This window comes from Budorcas taxicolor, chromosome 25 (assembly GCF_023091745.1).
Source record: "Budorcas taxicolor isolate Tak-1 chromosome 25, Takin1.1, whole genome shotgun sequence".
In the NCBI taxonomy this organism is placed as follows: Eukaryota; Metazoa; Chordata; class Mammalia; order Artiodactyla; family Bovidae; genus Budorcas; species Budorcas taxicolor.
In genome coordinates, this window is record NC_068934.1 from 2043505 (window position 1) to 2067622 (window position 24118).

Sequence of the window (24118 nt, forward strand, 5' to 3'; positions counted from 1 at the left end):
CCCTGCTTCTACTTTTCCTCCATTTTGCTCACCATGTTGGAGCCAGGGGATCTTTAGCAGTGCTTTTCTCATCATTCACTTCTTTCTCAAAGCTTCAATGACCTCCTCCTACACTGGGATGGAGCCCATGCACCCAGCAGGGCCCGTGGAGGGGACTGTGAAGTCTGGGCCCCGGGCCTGGCTGGAGATGCCACAGCATTGTTGCCGTTGCATTAAAGTAGCTCGTGAGATGCTTTGCCCTTTCACTTTTGACTTCCTGGGCAGATCGAAGTGACTCTGATTTTCCTAGTGCAATAAAATACCTGCTGGCTGGCTAAGGTACACTTAGGGTGGATACGGAGTTCTGGGAAATGGTGAGTGCTTTGTTCCTCCAACCCCAGAATATCAACCCTGTCAATGCTTAGAACACAGAGGTGGACCATTATTTCATTTAAAGCCTTGACAAGTAAATAATCAGTATGTAGTTAACAAAAATTCTAAAACCTAATATTGTTCTATTCTCCAAGTGCTCCTGCCCCTAATATTTTGGCATAAAAATGTACACAGCATTTTAGCTCAGGAAATCATGAATGAAACTTTGTTCCAAGCCAGTAGAAGAAAAGACTGACTTTCTACAAGGGAAAAAAAGAGACAGACAAAATACCAGTACACAGCTTTTCTTTTTATACACATTTCTCCTACTGTGATGCCTACTTGCTTTCTTCCCTTTCACCTTTGAACTTTGCTTATGTGTGTGTGTGTGTTTGTGTGTGTGTAGCCCCCTGACAAGTGGGTTCTGTCTGAATCCAGTGACACTCTCCATTCTCCTCGAGCCTTTCAATCAAGGTAATGGGAATTACTGAAATTCCAGCTTTATTTTTGGTGCACTTTGGCTTCAAATGAGGACAACTTTTCGGTGACCTTGAGTCTGGAATTTTTTCTAGTACCAGTTGGATGAACCACTGTGATGAGCTGCAAGCAAAGATTATAACATAATGGGAATAGCAGACGTGGGCTCTTAGCACAGCATGGTGAGCACTGGGGTGCAGTTTGTCCCCAGATGTAATGGGAGCACAGAGATGAGCCCCCCACTCACCTCAGGGACTGGGGAGTCATGAAATGCTTTCTGGAGTGTGTGACCCTTGAGCTGGGTCTTGAAGGAGGAATTTGCCAAGTGGAAGGGTGGCTGGGAGAAAAGAGGTGTATGAGGGCATTTCAGATAACTGCATGAGTGGAGGCCTGGGTGGTCAGCAAGGGGGTGCCATGCCCAGAGGGCTCAAGTAGGCTGCATAACCACTGTAGTTAGAGGCGTGGACTAGGCTGGGGGCTGAAAGATGGGCAGGGGTTAGGTCATTCTGCAGAATGTCCCCATGGGACTTTATACAAGGGAGATCCTGGAGGTTTGATTTTACAGTAGGGATTCTACAGTCTGGGTCTTTACTTAAAAGGTTTCTCCTGGATGGCAGTGATCTGATTCAGACATGCAGTTTCTTTCAGCGGTTTCTAAGGGTGTGGGTCTCGGAATTCCACAGACTTCCAAGTTCAAGGTATGACTGCGGGCTATCTACTTCTGATCACAAGGATGTCATTAAAAGCTACTGAAATGTGAATGGTGTTGCAGTCTGACCTCCTTGTCCTTGGGTTCTCCACTGGTGACTCTAATCAGCCTTGGATCAAAAATATTGGAGAAAAAAAAAATTCCAGAAAGTTCCAAAAAGCAAAAGTGAATTTGTCACATACAACAACTAATTACATATCATTTACATTATGTTAGGTATTACAAGGAATCTAAAGATGATTTAAAGTATATGGGAGGCTGTGCCATAGTTTACATGCAAATACTATGCCATTTTATACCAGGGACTTGGGTGCACATTGAAGACGGGGGTCCTGGAACCAGCCCCCTGCAGATCCTGAGGGATGACTGTCCTGCCTGCTGGAGTTTCTGGATGAGTCTGTCTCATCCTTCACTTGGAGGCTAGTTCCTCACCGTGTGAGCAGTCATGCGTTTCAGGTTCCCATAGAGCATGAACTTACACAGGCCGTAGAATTTCCCATAGATTTTTGCAAACAGCACTGTAATAAGAGTGTACTGTTGCCAGCATCTTGAATTTGTGGCAATTTTTAATTGGTAGAAATCTAGATGTTTAATTATCAATCACTGATAGCTTGGCTTTCTCCTTATTAGTTGGTTGATTGTTTACCTCCAACAGTTCAGTTAAGTCACTCAGTCGTGTCCGACTCTTTGTGACCCCATGGACTGCAGCATGCCAGGCCTCCCTGTCCATCACCAACTCGTGGAGTTTGCTCAAACCCATGCCCACTGACTTGGTGATGCCATAGACTTTAAAACATGCATGTGACTTAAACGAGTCATCCATGTGAAAAAGTGAAAGTGTTAGTTGCTCAGCCATGTCTGACTTTTTACAATTCCATGCCCTGTAGCCTGCCAGGCTCCTCTGTCCATGGAATTCTCTAGGCAAGAATACTGGAGTGGATAGCCATTCCCTTCTCCAGGACATCTTCCCTACCAAGGGATCAAACTGGGTCCTGTGCCTTGCAGGCAGATTCTTTACTGTCTGAGCCACCAGGGAATGAGTCATCCATACCTTAAATGGGTACATCTCCTGCATTTGCTTCTACAGTGATTCTTCACAACTACTACTGCATATGTTTTGCTCAGAAGGGGAAAGTGTGTGGAGTGGGTCCACACCCATCCATGGGCAGTGATTTTAGAGAGATTTAGTAATGTTTGTACTGCTTAGAGCTTGAGAAAGTAGCAAGGCAAGGCAGGGAAACACAGGTTGCAAACATCTGCATGAACCAGACAAGGGCCTGACCTAGTGGTAGTGGGGATGGAACAGGAGAATGTGTTGAGAGATGTTCAGGAAAAGGGATTAGCAGGTCTGTTTTGCCAAAAGTTGTACTTTCCTTTTAGGTTCAAAGGATTGATTAACAAAAGAAACCACTCTTTACACACATAAACAATTTCAGTTTTTTGTAGAGGATTATTTGACTTAATTCCAATATGCATTCATTAAAAGAAAAGAAATAGAAACAACAGAAATAGCAGCATAAACATCACCAAATTGGGCCCACCTATATCCAGACTTCAGCAGCGCTGGAAAGGCCCTCATTAACAGCAATCTGGGGTCCCAATTGGGAAACGGTTCCAAGGTGGTGTGTCATCCCATGGGTGACATTTCAAATTGCAGTTTTGTGGGCTCCCGCTTGTAATCCCAGGCTGCAAACTGATATCATCATCAGTTTGCATGCAAAAACACAGCTCTGGTTTTACACTGTAACCATTTTACAGTGTTCATTTCAGTTTGTGAATCATGGGATTTCGTTAGACCCTGGGGGACTGGCCAGACCTCCAGAGACTCAAAAATTCCAAGACCCACTCGCTTTCTTGATGAAAGTGAAAGAGGAGAGTGAAAAAGTTGGCTTAAAGCTCAACATTCAGAAAAAGAAGATCATGGCATCCGGTCCCGTCACTTCATGGGAAATAGATGGGGAAACTGTGGGAACAGTGTCAGACTTTATTTTTGGGGGCTCCCAAATCACTGCAGATGGTGACTGCAGCCATGAAATGAAAAGACGCTTACTCCTTGGAAGAAAAGTTATGACCAACCTAGATAGCATATTCAAAAGCAGAGACATTACTTTGCTGACTAAGGTCCGTCTAGTCAAGGCTATGGTTTTTGCAGTGGTCATGTATGGATGTGAGAGTTGGACTGTGAAGAAGGCTGAGCGCTGAAGAATTGATGCTTTTGGACTGTAGTGTTGGAGAAGACTCTTCAGAGTCCCTTGGACTGCAAGGAGATCCAGCCAGTCCATTCTGAAGGAGATCAGCCCTGGGATTTCTTTGAAAGGAATGATACTAAAGGTGAAACTCTAGTACTTTGGCCACCTCATGTGAAGAGTTGACTCATTGGAAAAGACTCTGATGCTGGGAGGGATTGGGGCAGGAGGAGAAGAGGACGACAGAGGATGAGATGGCTGGATGGCATCACGGACTCGATGGACACTGAGTTTGAGTGAACTCCGAGAGTTGGTGATGGACAGGGAGGCCTGGCGTGCTGCGATTCATGGGGTCGCAAAGAGTTGGACATGACTGAGAGACTGAACTGAACTCCCTTTCTTATCTGAAGTGTTGCCTGACTTGCTGTGTTTGCCGGCAGGCAGGGAATCTGGGCAGTGTCCAGGCAGGTCAGAGGCCTGCTCTCCTGCTTTGAAGCCTGAACAAGACTTCCTCTATTTTAATTTCCCTAACATAGGTCTTGGGGGATAATCTGATACAAGGAACTGTATCATAATCTGATGCAAGGGGAGGCATCCAAAAACCCCCCAAACTTCTGCCTTGGGTGACATTAGTAAGAGGAACAGGTTTAAAATTCAGTAAATGCTTACTGAACTTCTTCTGGTGGGGGAGGTGGACAAAAATGATGAACTCTTTAAAAAGAAAAGAGTGGAGCAAAGAAGGGCTATTTTAAAGATGTAGATGTAGGCAAAATGGCACCTGATTTTGACTAAGGGGCTCAGACAGGCCTTTTCATCTGTGTGTGAGTAAAGCTGGCCGAGATGAGAAGCTGTGAGCATGAGGGCATGTGGGCTCTTTCTGTCACCATGTCAGGGGTGCTGGATGCCATACGGGGAACCGGGCAGTGTTGCCGCTGGGTAGATTCTGCACAGCAGCCTGGTTTACTGATGCCTTTTGCAGGATACCTGGACTTTGTCAGTGGTCAGGGCCTGCAGTGAAGCATAAACAACGGGCTTGGAGACCTCGCTGTGGGTCTGTAGCATCTGCTTTGGTGTAATCTTCTTGCCTTCTCTGCTCCTCCTCTCGTTCACCAGGCATCAGGCGCCTGTGGGCCCACATTGTGGTGCTGCAAAGGTGCCATCTGTTCAGGCCCTCCTGCCCTGGTTCTGCTCAAGCCTCAATCCTGCCTCTCCTTGAGGTCTCTGCTGTCTAATCTGATACGGGCCCCTGTAATGCTGTTAGTACTGCAGCGTGCCCTCTGCTGTCACCTTATGCTGCTTTGTCTTTCTTCACAACACTTCACTCCTTGACACGCTATGTATTGATTTGTCTTTCGTCCGTCTGCCTTTCCTGGAATGTATGTTCCATCAGAGCTGGAATTTTGTGTTGTTCATGATTCCATCTCCACTGCCAAGATAATGACTCATGCACCCAGGTGAATCAGTGACTATCGGGATGGACCGGTCAGTTCATCTGTCTGTATGTGTAGATGAGCAGGGCCTGGCATGCAGTAGGTGCCTGCTAAGTGCTTGATGGAATGAACTGGGAGTGAGTGACTCTGTGTCATTGGCTAGTCCCCAGTACTTAGGTGCCCAGTGAGTGTCTGTTGAAAAGATGAGTGGTCTAGAGAGCTTGCCCGTCTCTCTCTTAGGCTGGCCCTCTGTGGGGTCAGCCCCAGTAACTGTGCTTGAGAAGGGCAAAAAAAAAAAAAAAAAAAAAAAAACAGAGAGAAGGGCCCAGGCATGCAGTCTTGGGTGCATGTGGTTGCAGTTGTTCTTTGCATTTGATGTTTCAGTCAATGCTTCACACTCTCTCAGTATGTCTGCCATCAGCCAGGTGCTGCAATTAACTTGCTGTGATTTAGCATAGAGATGAATTTTTCATTTTAAAGGTGCCACAAACAACTGGCGCTGGTGATATGTTGGTTGTCAATGAAGCTCATGTCTAAGAGAACACGAGGATGGTGTCCCATGTCTAGGAGAGAAGGGCTGGTAGCCCACACCTGGCTACAGAGTGTGAGGAAGCCAGAAGCATTCTGGCAGACTTGGGGTTCCACATTCCCACGGTGCTGCCCATCATGTGGGCAGATCCTTGGGGTGAGTGTGGGTCCTGTTTTACCTAAAGGTTTGAGGGAAACAACATTTAAAGAATATTGCACAGGACTGGGGAAACAGACTCTTAGAGGGCACAAACAAAACCTTGTGTGCACCAGGACCCAGAGACTCCACAGAGACTGAGCCAGAACTGTGTTTGAGTGTCTCTTGTGGAGGTACGTGTCAGCAGTGGACTGCCACGGGGGCTCTGTGTGCAGCAGACCTGGCTCATACAGCCTGTGGCATAAGCCCTCTTGGAGGAGGTCACCATTAACCCCACCATAGAGCCACCAGACCTTACACAGGACTAGGGAAACAAACTCTTGGTGGGCACAAACAAAACCTTGTGCGCACCAGGACCCAGGAGAAAGGAGCAGTGACCCCACAAGAGACTGAGCCAGGCTTGCCCGTGAGTGTCCAGGAGTGTCTGGCGGAGGCGTGGTTGGCGGTGGCCTGGTGCAGGGTCAGGGACACAGAGTGCAGCAGTGCACATACAGAACCTTTTGAAGGAGGTTATTATCTTCATTTTCTCCACCATAGTTGGCCTCAGGTCAAACAACAGGGAGGGAACACAGCCCTGCCCATCAACAGGAAATTGGATTAAAGATTTACTGAACATGGCTCCACCCATCACAAGAAGACCCAGTTTCCCCATCAGTCAGTCTCTCCCATCAGGAGGCTTCCATAAGCCTCTTATCCTTATCCATCAGAGGGCAGGCAGAATGAAAACCACAATCACAGAAAACTAATCAAACTGATCACATGGACCACAGCCTTGTCTAATTCAATGAAACCATGAGCCATGCCCTGTAGGGCCACCCAAGACAGACAGGTCACGGTGGAGAGTTCTGACAAAACATGGTCCACCGGAGAAGGGAATGGCAGACCACTTCAGTACTCCTGTCTTGTGAACCCCGTGAACAGTATGAAAAGGGAAAAAGGTATGACATTGAAGGATGAGCTCCCCAGGTCAGTAGGTGCCCAATAAGTTACTGGAGAAGAGTGGAGAAATAACTCCAGAAAGAATGAAGAGATGGAGCCAAAGCAACAACATCACCCAGTTGTGGATGTGACTGGTGATGGAAGTAAAGTCCGATTCTGTAAAGAGCAATATTGCATAGGAACCTGGAATGTTAGGTCCATGAGTCAAGGTAAATTGGAAGTGGTCAAACAGGAGATGACAAGAGTGAACATCGACATTTTAGGAATCAGTGAACCAAGATGGACTGGAATGGGTGAATTTAAATCAGATGACCATTACATCTACTACTGTGGGCAGGAATCCCCCAGAAGAAATGGAGTTGCCCTCATAGTTAACAAGAGTCCGAAATGCAGTACTTGGATGCAATCTCAAAAACAAGAGAATGATCTCTGTTCATTTCCAAGGCAAACCATTCAGTATTACAGTAATCCAAGTCTATGTCCTAACCAGTAAAGCTGAAGAAGCTGAGGTTGAACAGTTCTATGAAGACCTACAAGACCTTCTAGAACTAACACCCCCAAAAGATGTCCTTTTCATTATAGGGGACTGGAATGCAAAAGTAGGAAGTCAAGAGATACCTGGAGTAACACGCAAATTTGGCCTTGGAATACGGAATGAAGCAGGGCAAAGGCTAACATAGTTCTGCCAAGAAAACGTACCGGTCGTAAGCAAACACCCTCTTCCAACAACACAAGAGAAGACCCTACACATGGACATCACCAGATGGTCAACACTGAAATCAGACTGATTATATTCTTTGCAGCCAAAGATGGAGAAGCTCTATACAGTCAACAAAAACAGGACAAGGAGCTGACTGTGGCTCAGATCATGAACTCCTTATTGCCAAATTCAGACTCAAATTGAAGAAAGTAAGGACAACCACTAGACCATTCAGGTATGGCCTAAATCAAATCCCTTATGATTATACAGTGGAAGTGACAAGTAGATTCAAGTGATTAGATCTGATAGACAGAGTGCCTGAAGAACTATGGATGGAGGTTTGTGACATTGTACAGGAGACAGGGATCAAGACCATCCCCAGGAGAAAGAAATGCAAAAAGGCAAAATGATTGACTGAGGAGGACTTACAAATAGCTGTGAAAAGAAGAGAAAAGAAAAGCACAGGAGAAAAGGAAAGATACAAGCATCTGAATGCAGAGTTCCAAAGAATAGCAAGGAGAGATAAGAAAGCCTTCCTCAGTGATTAGTGCAAAGAAATAGAGGAAAACAATGGAATGGGAAAGACTAAATATATCTTCAAGAAAATTAGTGATACCAAGGGAACATTGCATGCAAAAATTGGCACAATAAAGGACAGAAATGGTATGTACCTAATAGAAGCAGAAGATATTAAGAAGAGGTGGCAAGAATACACAGCAGAACTATACAAAAAACATCTTCATGACCCAGTTGATCATGATGGTGTGATCAGTCACCTAGAGCCAGACATCCTGGAATGTGAAGTCAAGTGGGCCATAGGAAGCATGACTACAAACAAAGCTAGTGGCAGTGATAGAATTCCAGTTGACTTATTTCAAGTCCTAAAAGATGATGCTGTGAAAGTGCTGTACTCAATATGCCAGCAAATTTGGAAAACTCAGCAGTGGCCACAGTACTGTTACAGGTCAGTTTTCTTTCCAATCCCAAAGAATGGCAATGCCAAAGAATGCTCAAACCACACACACACACACAATTGCACTCATCTCACAGGCTAGCCAAGTAATGCTCAAAATCCTCTAAACCAGGCTTAACAGTACGTGAACCATGAACTTCCAGATGTTCAAGCTGGATTTAGAAAAGGCAGAGGAATCAGAGGTCAAATTGCCAGCATCCATTGGATCATAGAAAAAGCAAGATAGTTCCAGAAAAACATCTGCTTTATTGACTATGCCAAAGCCTTTGACTGTGTGGATCACAACAAACTGTGGAAAATTCTTCAAGAGATTGGAATACCAGACCACCTTACCTGCCTCCTGAGAAATCTGTATGCAGGTCAAGAAGCAACAGTTAGAACTGGACATGCAACAACATACTGGTTCCAAATCCGGAAAGGAGTATGTCAAGGCTGTTTATTGTCATCCTGCTTATTTAACTTGTATGCAGAGTACATCATGCAAAATGCCAGGCTGGATGAAGCATAAGCTAGAATCAAGATTGCTGGGAGAAATACCAATAACCTCAGATATGCAGATGACCCTACCCTTATGGCAGAAGGCAAAGAAGAACTAAAGAGCCTCTTGATGAAAGTAAAAGAGGAGAGCAGGAAAGTTGGCTTAAAACTCAGCATTCAGAAAACTAAGATCATGGCATTCGGTCCCATCACTTCATGGCAAATAGATGGGGAAACAATGGAAACAGTGACAGACTTTATTTTGGGGGGCTCCAAAATCATTGTAGATGGTGACTGCAGCCATGAAATTAAAAGACGCTGGCTCCTTGGAAGAAAAGCTATGACCAAACTAGACAACATATTAAAAAGCAGAGACATCACCTTGCAGACAAAGGTCCGTCCAGTCAAAGCTATCGTTTTTCCAGTAGTCATGTATGGATGTGAGATTTGGACTACAAAGAAATCTGAGCACCGAAGAATTGATGTTCTTGAACTGTGGTTTTGGAGAAGAGTCTTGAGAGTCCCTTGCACTGCAAGGAGATCCAACCAGTCCATCCTAAAGGAAATGAGTCCTGAATATTCATTGGAAGGACTGATGCTGAAGCTGAAGCTCCAGTCCTTTGGCCACCTGATGCAAAGAACCGACTCATTGGAAAAGACCTTGATGCTGGGAAAGATTGAAGGTGGGAGGAGAAGGGGATGACAGAGGATAAGATGGTTGTATGACATCACTGACTCAATGGACATGAGTTTGAGCATGCTCCTGGAGCTTGTGATGGATAGGGAAGCCTGGCCTGCTGCAGTCCGTGAGGTTGCAAAAAGTCGGATATGACTAAGCGACTGAACTGAACTGAAAACAAATATGGCTCCTTGTTGGAGGGGAATTCAAATAGCTTAGTGGTTACAGCAGGGTTCTGAAGCTAGACTGGGTACATTTGAATCTGTCCCATCACTTCCTTGCTTCGTGGTCCTGGGCAAGTTACACTGACTTTCAAGACCTCATTTCTCAGGACATCCCTGGTGGTCCAGTGGCTAGGACTCTGAGCTCCCACTGCTCAGGTTCCCAATGACCCAGGTTCGATCCCTGGTCCAGAAATTAGATCCTACATGTCCCAACTAAGCGTTCACATGCTACAGCTAAGTTCGCATGCCACGGCTAAGCATCCTGCATGCCACATCAAAGACTGAAGAACCCGTGTGCCACAACTAAGACCTGGCACAACCCAATTAAAAAAAGAAACAAAAACATTCCTCGCCTGGGACACTGAGAGCCCCTTTAGCACAGTGCCATGCACATCCCAAGTGAACAGCAAGGACTAATATATATAATTGCTTGACACTTTCAAATAAAAGAGGAGACAATTACAATTTTAGTCTTGTATTGACTTTGCCTCCAGGATTGATTCTCCACCCCTCTCTGCCATGTTTGAGATGGAAAAGTTAGAGAAACACTGCCTTAAAAAAATAGACATCCAGTGCAGTGCATGTAATTGGCTGGTATGATTATCTTCAGGAATTTTCCTTCAACCTTGTCTTAGTTTTCACCTGTCACAGAGTTGAGCTCTCATTACCAAAGTGATAAATTAGTGATGCTTACTTTCAGTACCTAGGATCTAAGAGGACCTAGTTGAATAGCAGATGAGGTTCAGGGAACCTGCAGGTTTGAATCAAGAATTGCCACTTAAGGAATGACAATACCTAGAAGAGCTTGTAACCTCACATGTGTTTCTTTCATTTCATTCTCATAAGAGCTTGTTATTCATCAAGGTGAAAAAGGCTGTCAGGCTGTTTCTGCGACTTCTTCTGGGAATGAGATTGAAACATTTACCAGCCCTTCCTGGTCTCCTTCCAGTGTTTTTTTGACTGCAAGTCATTTTCCATGGATTGAAGTGGCATTTTCCCCAATGAAACAGAGTATGAAATATCAGAGCATGCTGCACATAATAAGGTTGCATTGGTGTTCAGTCACTAAGTTGCATCCAATATCATCCGTAAAACTTTGGTTTTGATTTGTGTGGTATGTGCAGCTGTTAACTGTATTTCTTTCTGTGCGTCTTAACCATTTCAGAAGTTACTGTTTTGGACCCTCTTACAGGACTTTCACATTCCTTTGCTTCTATTTAGTTGTCTCCTTTGCTCTTTCTGTGGTTGAGTTTGCTTCAGGTCAACTAGTTAAAACAAATTGCTGTGCTTGAAGTTGCTGATCACTGTAAATTTAACTCTGACTTGTCTTCGAAGGAGGGCAGTGGGCTGTCATGGTTTAGTGATGAGATCCATCAGCGTCTGGGCGTCCATTGCTTTGCCTGCCTCATGACCACCCCCCATCTTTCCCCTGCCCCGTGTGTGCCTCTTCTTGGGCCACAGAACCGTGAGTCGTCGTATTATTTCACACTCCCTTTCCAGTCTGCTGGTGAGTCATGTTGGCACTCCCTTCAGAAAGCACTCAGTGCCTGGCTGCTTTTCAGCATACCTGCCCCTCCAGGGACCAAGCCACCACGTCCCTCCTGAGTGGCTCACTGGCATCTGACCCCTTTCCTGGCCTCGGCCCTGGCGTCCCACAGCCACCAGCCCAGCGTTGCTCTTCTCATCACAGGCAGAGCCATCCAGTGACTCCAGACTTGCCTCGGTCACTTTCTCGCCTCCTGGAGTCTCTGGTCCACTTTCTCAGGAACCTTCCTTGATTGATTTCTCTAAATTTGCAGCTTCTGTTTCCCTCATCTTTATTTTCTCTAAAGCATAGCATCATCTGACACATAGTCTATTCATTCGTGGGTTGTCCATCCCCCATGTTCCTGTAAACTACCCACCATGTCTCCTGACATAGATGCTCAAAAAATATTTGAATGCTAGGAATTTTTATCCCTGTTTTAGAAACAGTCATTGAAGGTCTAAGAGACTAAAGGTTCCTTGCCTAGACCCTACAAGTGCCAGGATGGGCGTTAGAACCCAGACATGCAGTTGCCATGTACACTCCTCTTTCTCATTAAAAAGGGCAGAGTCACCGCGTGAGGAGACAGATTCCAGGCAGAAGCCCTTGGCAGGAAGGCTCCTCATCCCGCTTATTGAGACCCTCAGCTTTTTACGTCTGTGTTATGCAGCAGCCCACCCCGAGGTTCTTTTAGTGTTCCGGGTTTTTATTTAGGAGCAGCTGACCCTGCTATTACCTATTTTACCCCACCCAATTACCTATTTTCTTCTTTTCCTAGCCTTGATGAGAGAAGCGTGCGCGCGGGTTGGCGTCTGTCAGCGTCTGTCTGTCTGCTCGATGCCCCGAGGCCGTGGTCAGTGGGGTGCTGCAGCCTGGGGGGCTGTCTCTGTGCACTCACGGCTGCGCCCCCCGGGAGGCACAAATGTCAGCCGCATGTGCAGACTCCCAGCCTGCTCAGTTTTCCCAGAGACCTGCTGGGCTCTGCCCCTTCTAGCCGGCAGGCGGGAGTGGGGTCATCACTGGCCCCTTGTGGCTAAATCTGAGGATAGAAAGTGAAGCAGGCTCCCCCGATGAGCCGCTTACGTTTCCCTGCACTCAGGACGGGTTCGTGGCCGGGAGCGTGGAGCAGGTAGGCCTCCTGATGCTGCACGGGTGACGCAGCCAGGAGAAGAGCTGGTGAGGTCCTGCGCCCCCTGCGCAGACACCCTTCTTGGTGGTGGTGGGTTAGTCGCTCAGTTGTGTCTGACTCCTGGCTCATCGGTCCATGGGATTCTCCAGGCAAGAATTAGTGGAGTGGGCTGTCGTTTCCTTCTCCAGGGGGTCTTCCTGACCCAGGGATCGACCTGGGGTCTCCTGCATTGCAGGCGGATTCTTTACCACCTAGCCACCAGGGAAGCCTATCCCGTCTTCTGTGCTGTTTGAAAGTGAAAGTGAAGTCGCTCAGTCGTGTCCGATGACCCCATGGACTGTAGCCTACCAGGCTCCTCCCTCCATGGGATTCTCCAGGCAAGAGTACTGCAGTGGGTTGCCATTTCCTTCTCCAGGGGATCTTCTTTCATTTGTATTCCTGATTTGGAAGTAGGAGAAGCCTGCAGCATTTTCTCCATGAGCACCTCATGCTCACTGCCTTTTCTGGAGACAGGAGGTCCAGGGGCTTTGAACTGGTGGACAGCACGGAGGTGGGCGGCAGTCTCCAGCCGTCACCCCGGGAGTGGCCTCCCCGGGGCTGCCCCTGGGCCTGGTTTCTGTCCTCCCGTCGCCGGTGTGGGGAGGAGGGCTGCAACCCACAGCCCCTCCACATGGTCACCCGGACATGCTGCTCCTTTGGGCGCCCTTTGAACGGCCGGGGACATCCTGGGGGCCTTTCAGGCCACCTAACCCATGGTGGGTCCAAGCAGCAGGCAGTGTGTCTTTAAACCCAGGACAGCGGCCCAGCCTGTGGGGGGTGTGGAGGATACCGTCCAGGACTCGGGGCAGGTCGGGAACAGGCTTTACCCTCTGCCAAGTGAGGCAGGCTATGGAAGGCCTGGCTCCCGCTCACCTGCCCGCTCCGCACAGCCTCCCTCGGGAGCTAACAGGCAGGAGCGTATGTGGACCCTTGACCCTGTGCCCCGTCACTCCGTGTGCTTCTAAGGGACGGCCTGGCCGCCTGGAGGCCGCTGTAGGACTGGAGCAGGCAGAGGTGGGGCAAAATCCCAGATGCACTCTGGCCTGGCTCTTCTCTGAGCCTCAGTTCCCTTGTCTGCAAAGTGGGATAGAGGTTTGTGTATTTATAGAGGGATTTAGTGGGGCCTCCCAGGTTGCTCAGATGGTAAAGTATCTGACTGCAATGCAGGAGACCCAGGTTTGATCCCTGGGTCAGGAAGATCCCCTGAAGAAGGAAATGGCAACCCACTCCAGTATTCTTACCTGGAGGATCCCGTGGACAGAGGATACTGGCAGACATCCATGGGGTCTCAAAGAGTCAGACACAGCTTAGCAACTGAGCACACATACATGCAGAGGGGTTTAGTGCAGTAGTCCAGCAGGAAGTGAGTCTTCAGGATGTGATAGGTGACATTCTTAATTGTGGGGTGACCGAGAGGCACTGTGGGGTCATGCAAAGAGGATGCATGGACTTGGAATTAAGTCCAAGTTCAAATCCTCGGTCCATTCATTCATTCAGTGTTTAATGAGTGATGATGTTTTTCGAATTGTGGTGCTAGAGAAGATTCTTTAGAGTCCCTTGGGCTTCAAGTAGATCAAACCGATCAGTCCTAAAGGAAATCAAGCCTGAATAGTGATTGCAAAGACAGATCCTGAAGCTGAAGCTTCAGTACTTTGGCCACCTGATGGAAAGAGCTGACTCACTGGAAAAGACCCTGATGCTGGGAACCATTGAGGGCAGGAGGAGAAAAGGGTGAGATGGTTGGATGACATCACCGACTCAATGGACATGAGTTTGAGCAAACTCTGGGAAATGGTGAAGGACAGGAAAGCCTGGCGTGTGCTGCAGTCTATGGGGTTGCAAAGAGTCATAACTTAGTGACTGAACACACACATTATGGGATTTACACTGGGATGGAGACTGTGTTGATTAGTCTTTGATGTGGGCAAATCACCATGCTTTTTGAAACTGTTTCTTCATATAAAATGGGAATGAGGATACCAACCTTGTGTTGAGAATGAGATGAGCATTTCTAAGTGGCAGCTAGCTGCTTGGTAATTTTCTGCTATAACTTTTTCTCCTCTGCTGAGGCATTTTCTGCTGTAACTCTGTGGTTAGTATGTAAGATTACTGCTTGTATTAAACTCTTCCACCTGTGATGTTCAATCCAGAGGTGCCTGTTTGAGCACCTGTTATGTGAGAGGCATCCGGCCAGCCTAGGGGAAGTGCATGGTCCTGTGGGAACCTCAGAGGCCAGTGCTGCAATAAAGGCATAAACTGAGTGCTGAGCCGGTGCCAAGGAGGGAGTGCTGAAGGCCGGGCATAGGGTGACCACGGATGAGTGCACCGAGAGGACGCCAGTGCATGGGCAAGGGCATGAGAGTCACGCAGGGGGAGGGCGCGTGACAGAGCTCCGGCGTGGGCGTGACCATGGACGTGAGTGCTCAGGTGTGTCGGTAGCTGTGGGTCGCAGGAGGTGTGAGGAGGCTGGAGAGATCCACGGGCTGGACTGTGAGAGGTCTCAAGTCGTCGTCATTGTGAGTTACGGCTGTGATGTGGGAACTTCTCAGGGGCTGAACCTGGTGCTTATTTGCATGGGGCAGGCACAGGACTGCTCAGTTAGAATACCATGTGAGCCACTCATGGAATCTGACGCTTCCGAGTAGCCCACATTAAGACAGAAGAAAACAGGTGAAATAACTTTAATAATATAGTGTACTGGACCTAGTATCTCCAAAATACTATCATTTCTTGTAATTAATATAGAAGATATTAATGAGATCTTTTATATTCTTTCTTTTAGTACTGAGTCTTCAATCTCTGGTGGGTATGTCAAATATTTCAAATTACAGCACAGCTCAGTTTGGATTGCACCGTGTCTCAGGGCTCATAGCTAGCTGCATGTGACTCTGGCTGCCATACTGGGCAGTGCAGGCCTAGCCCATCTGGGATACGGGAGCTGGGCATGGTCTCCGTGATTCTGAACCTTCCTTCAGTTGCCATGCCAGCCTACTTCTCCCATTAAACCTCTGGGAAAACCTGCCCAACAGCAGATTGGTAACTGGTGGTTTTCAGCAGGGAAGAGAGAAAAACTGGGGGATTCTGTCATCCAGAGGTTATATGGTTCAAAACCAAAACAGGGGCAGAGTTCCCTGGTTTCTCCCTCCTTACCTGCATCTGCACTGGACAAACATCCCTGGAGACTGCGTTACTCTGCATTAGCTTATTGAGCATCTAGTTTGGCCTGTTAATCAATACTTTGGTCTCTCTTTTTTTCAGTAACTCCACAAAACAGGTTTTCTTGTCCCATTTTACAGAGGAAAGCCCATGAGAGGTTAAGTACATTGTCCAGGATTGTATAACTAGACATGGCACAGCTGAGGCTCAAACCTGGTATCAAACCCACGTTCTAATCTCTGCTCCTGACTGTTTCCCTCATAAATTCTAACGATGTTATGCACATTATGATCTCTAAGTTGGAAGAAATATATATAAAGCTTTTAATAAGCACATGTATGCACAATGTATATACACACACATGCACATGCATATATAGAAAAGGCTATGGTTTTCCTGGTAGTCATGTACGGATGTGAAAGTTGGACTGTAAAGGAGGCTGAAGCCAAAAAAATTGATGCTTTTGACTCTTGAGAGTCCCTTGGACAGCAAGATCAAACCAGTCAATCCGAAAGGAAATCAACCCTGAATATTCATTGGAAGGACTGATCCTGAAACTCCAATACTTTGGCCACCTGATGCAAACAGCGACTCATTGGAAAAGACCCTGATGCTGGGAAAGATTGAGGGTAGGAGGAGAAGGGGTTGAGATGGTTGGATGGCATCACTGACTCAATGGATATAAGTTTGAGCAAGCTCTGGGAGATGGTGAAGGACAGGGAGGCCTCCTGTGCTGAAGTCCATGGGGTCGCAGAGTCAGACACTACTTAGACACAAGTTCAGTCTTAGTGACTGAACAAAAATATAGCAGAAAGACTGGAAAGCTTCACGAAAATCCATAAAACGAGTCAAAACTAAAGGATGTGTTTCCTCCTCTTCTCTACCCTTCTCCCTCTATCCACGCACTGGGGACCAGTTGGAATGTTCCAGTGCTGACCAGTTGCTATGGGCCTGTTGGTGGGGGAGGGGCATTGGTGGAACTCCAGTGTTTGTGAAGTCTTCCATTTCTTTGGTCGGGGAGCTCGAGACAGCGGGGTGGCCAGGGGGCAGTCACAGTTGGGCTCTAAAGCTAGAACTCAGCTAGTGGCCTCGATCCGGCCTGGGCTGCTTGCTGGGAAAGAGCCAGACTGCACCTTGGGAGCTTCATCTTCGACTTTCTCTCTGATGGAGGCTGGTGAGCAGTGATGTTGCCGCAAAGGGGGTAAAGGGTTGGGAAGGTCCATGGGGAAGGCACCGGAGGATGGTGAGGAGTTGGGCTTCAGGGTCAGACTGCTGTGGGTTTGACGTAGGACCCTGCCACTCCCTCATTTTGATCTCCTTGTTTGTAAAACTGGAGCAATCATTTTAGCCAGGGCTCCTTCACTAGAGGCCACAGTGACCCACTGGAAATAACTCCAGTTCAAAGAGATGTCTATGCTAGGATTCAGAAGCATGTGTACACAGGTCGGCTCGGGAGCCTGTGGCCAGCAGGCCCTTGCAGGCTGTGCTGGAGACAGCAGCGGACCTGCTCCTCAGCTCTCAGGAGCCCCTGCACCCCAGCTCCTGTCCGCAGCACGGCCTCCTCTTCCGGCTGCTGCGCGTGGCCTCAGGTTGCTTCCCCGGCTCCCGCCACTGCATGGTTTTCCAGCTTCAGTGTCCATTCAGGTTTCTTAGTTTAGACTCCTGAAATAGAGGCGGATTGGCCCGACTTCCTTTCCAGGCAGCGCCACACATTTCAAAGGTCTGGCAGACGTGGGGGAGCCACCCTGGGACTGGCTAGCCCCCTGGTCCAGGCGGCTGCGGCCAGAGTGGGTGAGCCGGTCCTCAGCCTGCCGGGGGTGGGGCACGGACACAGAGGACGCAGCGGAGTGGCCGTGCGGGCTGGTGTTTCCCTTCTCGGCTTGACTTCTCCCTCTCCACCAGGATTATTCCTGCCTCCTCTTCCCTTCAGCCTGCCTCCCAGCTCCCTAGGTTTCCCCGGAAGCCCTCCGCTCTTTCACTGAGAAGGGAAAGCCTCTCATCCCCGCCAGGCCATTCAGACCTGCCCCCTGAACCCGTCGTCTTTGTCTTGCCTCCCACTGGATCCCAACTCCTGCCTTAGCTTCTCTCAAAGGCAGAGCTGTCCTTCTGTGCTCTCAGCTTTCTCCTGAAGATACCCCTCGTTTTCTTCAGCCTTGAGGTTTTCTCCCTTCTGTGGGAGCCCTCATACATCCTCACGTTTCTCTCTGGACCCCCCAGGGGCTTCCTGCAGAGCTTCAGACCAGCTTTCTGTCCAAGGACCAGGCCCAGGGCTGGGGTGTGAGTCTCTGGCCACGAGTCCTCACAGGACTAAGCAGTTTGTGATGGGATGTTGATCAGCTGTGCACTGCAAACACTTTGGTTCAGCTGACATTTTTTCATGGTGAAACTTTCTCCATGAAGGAGGAGGTGTGTCATTTACAGTCGGGCACAGCTTCTGTCTGCTCAGGGATAGTGTGTGACCTCTCCTGTAATAGCCCCAGCCTGGGCGCTCCCCTCCCACCCCCTAAATGAAGTTCCTCTTGGCAGCTCCCTGAGTCACCAGGTCCAGAGGCTCCTGCTTTACAGCATGCTCTTCTCGACTCTTGGTCCCCAGGGCTCCAGAGTCTTTCCTCTTCTTCACTCACGTCTTCTCCACAGGCTCCCCTGTCCCCCAAACCCCCCACTCCCACAGACACACACACAGACACACACACACACACACGCTCCCTGTGCTCTCTGTCAGATGCTCGGGCCAGGCCTTCTTCTGCATCTGCCTTGTCCTTGCTGAGCTCTCGTCCTCAATCGCTGGTGACTTCCAGTACAGACCTTCAGCCCAGGCCAAGCTGTAGACTCCTGTCCTCCCCACTTCCTGAGTGTCTTCACGCTGATGTCTGACGGGCTGCCTCACGTGTGGATAGGTGCAAGCAGAGCCCTGATGGCCTTTCTCAAATCCAGCCCCACTTCCCATGATTCCCCTTTACCTCAATGAGGGTGGTCACCATCCACCCAGATGCTCAAGCTCCAAACCTGAGGTCTTCCCCATGACTCTCTTTCCCTCTCGTGCCATGTCTAATCTGTCATTAGGTCTTGTTCGTTGTATCAAACCTGGCTTCCCTGGTGGCTCAGATGGTAAAGAACCTGCCTGCAATGCAGGAGACCCAGGTTTGATCCCTGGATTGGGAAGATCCCCTGGAGATGGGAATGGCTACCCACTCCAGTATTTTTGCCTGGAGAATTCCATGGACAGAGGAGCCTGGCGGGCTACAGTCCATGGGGTTGCAAAGAGCTGGACACTTCTGAGCAACTTTCACTTTTACCCTTGTCTTTATCACTACTGGTTGTCCCCACCATGTCTGAGCCACCCTTGTCCCTCCCTGGCCAGCTCTAAGCACCTTCCTTTTCATGCCTCTATACCCAAGTCTCCACGGACAGGCCTGAAGAGCTTTTTAAAGCTTGCGCCTCCCTGTATGCAGCCCTCACGCTGCTCTGAGAGTGAAGCCTGACCCCTAGCCGTGGTCCAGCAGCCCCTGGGTGGCCTGGCCTCACTGCCATCTCCATGTCCCCTCCTGTCACCCTTTGGGCTCTGTCCACTCCCTCTGCCTGCCGCCCTTCCCCGGGCTTTGTCCCGCTGGACCCTTTCTCCTCCCCTCAGCTGTCAGCTCAGAGGCGTTTCTCCTCCCTCCCCATCACCCCATCTTCGGCCGAAGGAGCACTCCAGGCTGTGTTTCAGGCCCATGGCACAGGTGACTGAGAGCAGGGAGGCCACCACCGAGCCTGTGTTTGTCCTCTAAGTCCTGGCCAGACCTGCACTATCCTCAGGAATGAGGCTTTTTTAAGCCTCTGGGAACTTCTGACACTGAGGCTTTGTGAAGCCCCAAACCATTCAGCCAGCAAGTGATCGTCCTCAGTTTGAACCCAGGTTAGCCTGCCAGTTCTCTGAAGGATTTGAAAAGGAGGGTTTATAAAAAAGGAGAGTTTGTAAAGCCAGGGGCTCCTGCACCTGTGAGGCCCTGAAAGTAGTGGCCTGTCGGTAGAGGGCTCCTAGGCTCTTGCCACTCCTCTCGCCCCAGACCCCAGCATCTTTTTTGTATTGTCCAGTCAGGCGGAGTTTCTCAAAGTGCGAGAGGGCTGATGTTCCTGTAGCGGGATGACATGATGCCAGCCAACAGCAAATAGGAAATGTTCTGGGCAGCCCCATTTAGGCAAACATATGATGTCCATCAGGCTTTGGAAAATAGCCATTATTCCTTTCTTAAGAACGGCGTCCTTTCCCAGCTGGGAACTCACATTCCATGTCCTGCCACTTCACATGTCTCTCTTAGAGGAGTACTGGGTGCCCGCTGCTCCTCTGCCTCCCAAAGGGCCCGATTCCTACCAGGGCCCGGGAGGTTTTGGTTGGCGTTTGTCTCTTTTACTTCCCTGCCCAGTACTCACCCTCCGCTCCTTCACTGTACTCAGAGAGCACTCGCCTCGCTGTGGACATTGGATGGCTGGGCTGCGGGTGTACTGGGCCTCAGCGTGTCTGGTCATGCGCACGTGGTGACGCAGGAAAGCTGGGCCCCGGGGGGGTCCTCCGGAGCAGTGACAGCGGCCTGCCTGGTCCACCTCACCCTGCCGGGGTCCAGGCAGCGGCCAGGCTGTGCTCCAGCCCGAGGCCGCCTTGAAGGTGTCAGTGGGCTCCCGGGATGGCCGCTGGCTCTGGAGGGCTCAGTCGTGTCCGATTCTGCAACCCCGTGGACTGCAGCCAGCCAGGCTCCTCAGTCCATGGGATTTCCCAGGCAAGAATACTGGAGTGGGCTGCCGTTTCCTCCTCCAGGGGATCTTCCCAACCCAGGGATCGAACCCCCGTCTCCTGCATTGCAGGCGGGTTCTTTACCACTGAGCCACCAGGGAAGCCCCTTGTCACACTGTTCTTGATCCCGTGCAGTGCCCAAGGCCACAGCCTAAACTCAATTTAACTCGGCCACAGCCTGTTTCTGTTGCTTTAAACTCGGGATGGGATTTGCACGGAGTTACCCCCGGGTTTCCTTCCTTCCCCGCCCCCCAACAGCACCGCTGCACCCTCGGAGCGCTTCCCCGGGGCACAGACTTTACAGACGTGGGTTGAGTGGGCGGTGGGGCCGTGGGTTCAGCCGGTCTCCCATTATGTCTGTCTGTGCCAGCTCTCCACTCTGCCTGCAGCCCAGGGTGCATCCTTGGAGCATGCTCTCGGTGCGCACAGACCGAGGGTGCCACGCCTTCCTCAGCCCGGCGAGCAGAGCCTGGCGCGTAGGAGGTGTGGGCGGGCGGGCGAGGGAACCCATGGAGAGGCAGAGGCAGCGGTGCCTCGGCTCTCTGCAGCCCCACTGAGGCGGCCCCGGTCGGGGGGAGCCGTGGGCGGTACGGCGCTGGGCTTGGCTGGGGAGATGGTGGGTTTAGAACGAGGTAAGTACATGGAGCCTTGGGCGGGAGAAGGGTGCCTTGCACCCGCTGAGGGGAGGCGGCAGTCAGCGCTCTCTTCATACCACGAAAGCTGCTGCTGCTGCTGCTAAGTCGCTTCAGTCGTGTCCGACTGTGTGCGACCCCATAGACGGCAGCCCACAAGGCTCCCCCGTCCCTGGGATTCTCCAGGCAAGAACACTGGAGTGGGTGCCATTGCACTGGTGTCCATCTGTGCCCACGCCCGGCCGACTGCCGTGGGGCTGAGAAGCCCTGTCTCACTGCCCAGGAAATCCCTGGCCTGTCCCCGCCGCCCGCCGTCCGGAGGCATGGCCAGGCCTCTTCTGTCCTTCCCCCTGGGCCTCGACTCGCAGATCCTCCTCCTGGTTTAGCGTTTGCCTTTCACTCTGGATTCCTTTTCCCTTTGCCTCTGTTGGTTCTTGACCGTGGTTCTCTCGCAGGAGATCCGGCGCCTTGACCTGAGGGGTGTGGTCCTCCCGTCGGAACCGGCTCCAGACGCGCCCTCCTAGCAGCCCGGGAAGATGCGGCAGCTCAAGGGGAAGCCCAAGAAGGAGACGTCCCGCGACAAGAAGGAGCGGAAGCAGGCCATGCAGGAGGCGCGGCGGCAGATCACCACAGTGGTGCTGCCCACGCTGGCCGTGGTGGTGCTGCTCATCGTGGTGTTCGTGTACGTGGCCACGCGCCCCGCCAGCGCCGAATGAGGGCGCAGACGAGCGGCTTCCGTGCGCAGGGTCTCCTGAGCTCTAAGCAGGGGCCCCCTGTCTTCTCTGGTCTGTGACTTGATTAAAGTTTCTCCACTTTTCTCGGGAAGGGAATAGGGAACGTTTTATCACTGAATGTGCCATACACCTTATGGTCCACTTCATGTGCCTTTCAGACTTCAAAGCCGTGTGTGTGTGTGTGTGTGTGTGTGTGTGTGTGTGTGTGGTGTGTGTGTGTGTGTGTTTCTCTCCTCTAATCAATATGTCGACAGCTTCACCTGGTGAGAGGAGGAATCTCTGGGTCACGGATCAGTTGGGATCAGTGCTTCTTACCCCATCCCTGTTGCTTTGAACATGACTCTTTGCTACACGTGTTCACGATTTCCGAAGGGACTGTAATTCTTCTCTGTGCTTCATGTGATTTGAAATATATGTCGATTCAAAAGTGAAATATTTATTTTTTGAATAAAGGAGATAATAGCCTTAAATTGGACGTTTGTCTTGTTTTGCCAGGAGGTAGTCTTTGCTCTTCAGGGACCACAAGAAGGTGGTGTCTGTCTGTGGGGGTCTTCCCTCTGGCTGGGCAGTGTCCCCGGGGCTTTGTCCACCTTGCCCTTCATTCCCCACTGTGAATCACTCTCCATAAAATCATGCTATTTGACTGGCTCGTTTTAAGATTGAGAGAATCTCGAGAGGGCCAGAAAGGAGGCATTAATCGGTCTGTTACAGCGAACGAAGAGTTGTCCACAAGCGCTTTAGACACCGGTGAGCAAAGAGCACCACAGACCTGGACTTGGAGGTCCAGCTCAGGCTTTGTTCTGTCCTGCAGAGGGGCCGGCAGGCACAGTCTGGCTGAGTTTTGGGTGCAGGCTGGATGGGCTGCTTCGTTGTATTCCGGCGTCGTCTGCTGCCCTGCCTGCTGGATGCGGCGGGCCCCTTTCTAAAGTCAGATGCCTGGCAGCTGTTCCAAGGGTGTCTGTTCCATGATCACTGCTGACTGGGGGAGGTTTGTGGGGAGAGGAGCACTTGTTTAATTTCGCGGGCTGCGTGACTCACTCCGACTGTGAAGGCGTGTTCTGGGGACATGCAGCCCCTTGGAGTGAGTCTCTCAGAAGACGAAGTAGCTGCTGGAAGGAAGGGCTCCAGCTGAAGCTCTGTGTGCCTCCGAGGGAGACATGTGCCATGGCCCTGGAAAAAGATTTGCTCAAGTTTTTATCAAGTGCAGAGGCTGGTTCTCAAAGGAGCTTGTTGGTCTGGGGATGCCTGGAGGCAATCGCCCCCAGGACACTCACTGGGGCAGGAGTCAGGGGCAGGGCCTCGGGCCAGGGCATGCCAGGTTCTTAATAAACACTAATTTCGTCCTCTCCACTCTCCCAGCCTAAAGCAAGCTTTCCTCCCCAAAACGTGTGGACAGTCTTAGACACCGTCTTTGGACCAACAGGCTGTTGTGATTCAGCTTTATCCACCGAGTGTCTGATACCTGCTCAATCTCTCACCCTCATGGTGATGGAAGAGAAAAGCCTGTTCCACAGGCTCCTCATGAACGCGTCTTAGTGCTCATGCTTAGGACATTCTGGGGGTGATGTGAGAAGAGTGCGAGGCTTCAGCAGCAAGGACTGAGTCCTCCCCCACCCCCTTGCTAGCCAGGTTACCTTGGTCATCCACGATGTGAGCTGCAGCTGCGCACTGCGTCAGGCAAGGTCATGGTACTACTGATGCAGAGGGTGTTGGGGGATACATGGCACTGGGCCTCGGACAGTAGGCGCTCAATAAACAGCCCTTCCCTTCCCTCTTGTCAGTGTGCTCAAACCCCAGGGCGTGCCTGGGGGCTGGCCTCCTGGGCACCGTGTGTCAGCCTGGCAACAGAGCCTCCAGGTGCTTCTGGCTCTTCTCTTCTCCCACTGCTTCCCTCTTTACTGTCCGTCCGGAGGCCTGGTGGACTGGTCCTGGATTCTCAGTGGAGGCACTTACCAGGTGGGCTTGGTGAATGGACCGTCACCAGCAGCGGGCTGAGAATGGACTCCTGGAAGTGAACACAGCTTTGATGTGAGCCCCCTCCTGGCAGGAACGAAATGCCAATTTACTTGGGACTTGCTGGGTGGAACCGAACAGTTCTCAGGGTAAATGGTACTCTCTTGTGGAGGCACTGGGTTATGATTTGCGACACAGCTTCTAAATGATGCCCAGTTATTCAATCGCTTCAAAGCCAAGTTGAAGGGTTTATTAGGAGTTTCACAGAAAGTTGTGCTGTGGTTCTTCAGCAGGATCTGGGGCCTCTTGGTTTTCGGAATCCTCATTTCTGAGCCTACGGTTTCTCGAA

General features: G+C 50.3%; 1 long non-coding RNA gene across 1 annotated transcript in view; it reads left to right on the forward strand.

Annotated features, from left to right (window-relative positions):
• The window catches only part of LOC128069067 (uncharacterized), a 76190-nt gene extending 54592 nt beyond the window's left edge, over positions 1-21598 (forward strand). The window contains exon 4 of the long non-coding RNA XR_008201532.1: positions 21538-21598. This is a non-coding gene — a long non-coding RNA (uncharacterized LOC128069067). The remainder of the gene's footprint in view (positions 1-21537) is intronic.
• The last annotated feature ends 2520 nt before the right edge of the window (positions 21599-24118 follow it).